General features: G+C 59.2%; 1 non-coding gene across 1 annotated transcript in view; it reads left to right on the top strand.

Moving 5' to 3' along the window:
• Nucleotides 1-644: 644 nt before the first annotated feature.
• LOC126430622 (small subunit ribosomal RNA) overlaps nt 645-1229 on the top strand; it is a 1909-nt gene continuing 1324 nt past the window's right edge. The window contains exon 1 of the ribosomal RNA XR_007577260.1: nt 645-1229. This exon is cut by the window's right edge and continues 1324 nt beyond it. This is a non-coding gene — a ribosomal RNA (small subunit ribosomal RNA).

Raw genomic sequence — 1229 nt, 5'->3', positions numbered from 1 at the left:
GCTGCGCGCCGGCGCCCCCTGCTCGCGGCGCCTTGCGGCCAAAGTAGGTCCTCGCGGGCCCGGTGCGAAGCGCGGTGGCCATCTGCAGTGTGCTGGTCCGATTGAGGACTTTGTGCGCTGAGGATGCGCCGCCGCCCGGCGCTCGGCGCCGCGACGCCGTCTGCTGCTCGGTCGCCCCAGCGGTTCTCGCAGGTGGTTTGTATCGCAGCTGTGCGGACGTGTTGGCGCGTGCGCTGTGCTGGGAGAGTTCGCTTCGGCACCCAAGTAGGGCTTTTGTCCTTCTGTGGCGCTGGCGTTGGAGCTGCCGGTCACCGTAGGTGGCGCGTGTTGTCTCCCGCCGGCAATGCCACGACAGCACGCTCCCGGGCCTCTGTCGGCAGCGGCAAGCTCAGTTGGGAGCACGGGTGGTCGCACCTAAAGCGTCTACTCGCCTAACTCCGGGCGATTGCGCCTCTCTCGAACCCGACCAAGTACTTAGGACGGCGCTGCGCGCCGCCGGGACCTGAGAGGGTTTCGAGGTGTGTTGTGCAGGGGAGCTCAGCCTCCTCCTGTTTGCAGAATAATTGAGCGGACGCTTGCGTGTTCGCGCGGGCCCCCGGGACACACTCCCGGGCGGCCGGCTGCTCAGCTCTAGTTGACGCAGCTCCCTGGTTGATCCTGCCAGTAGTCATATGCTTGTCTCAAAGATTAAGCCATGCATGTCTCAGTACAAGCCGCATTAAGGTGAAACCGCGAATGGCTCATTAAATCAGTTATGGTTCCTTAGATCGTACCCACGTTACTTGGATAACTGTGGTAATTCTAGAGCTAATACATGCAAACAGAGTCCCGACCAGAGATGGAAGGGACGCTTTTATTAGATCAAAACCAATCGGTCGGCTCGTCCGGTCCGTTTGCCTTGGTGACTCTGAATAACTTAGGGCTGATCGCACGGTCCTCGTACCGGCGACGCATCTTTCAAATGTCTGCCTTATCAACTGTCGATGGTAGGTTCTGCGCCTACCATGGTTGTAACGGGTAACGGGGAATCAGGGTTCGATTCCGGAGAGGGAGCCTGAGAAACGGCTACCACATCCAAGGAAGGCAGCAGGCGCGCAAATTACCCACTCCCGGCACGGGGAGGTAGTGACGAAAAATAACGATACGGGACTCATCCGAGGCCCCGTAATCGGAATGAGTACACTTTAAATCCTTTAACGAGTATCTATTGGAGGGCAAGTCTGGTGCCA

The sequence above is a fragment of the Schistocerca serialis genome, unplaced genomic scaffold (assembly GCF_023864345.2).
Source record: "Schistocerca serialis cubense isolate TAMUIC-IGC-003099 unplaced genomic scaffold, iqSchSeri2.2 HiC_scaffold_1054, whole genome shotgun sequence".
In the NCBI taxonomy this organism is placed as follows: Eukaryota; Metazoa; Arthropoda; class Insecta; order Orthoptera; family Acrididae; genus Schistocerca; species Schistocerca serialis.
This window is presented reverse-complemented; position numbering and strand designations above follow the sequence as displayed.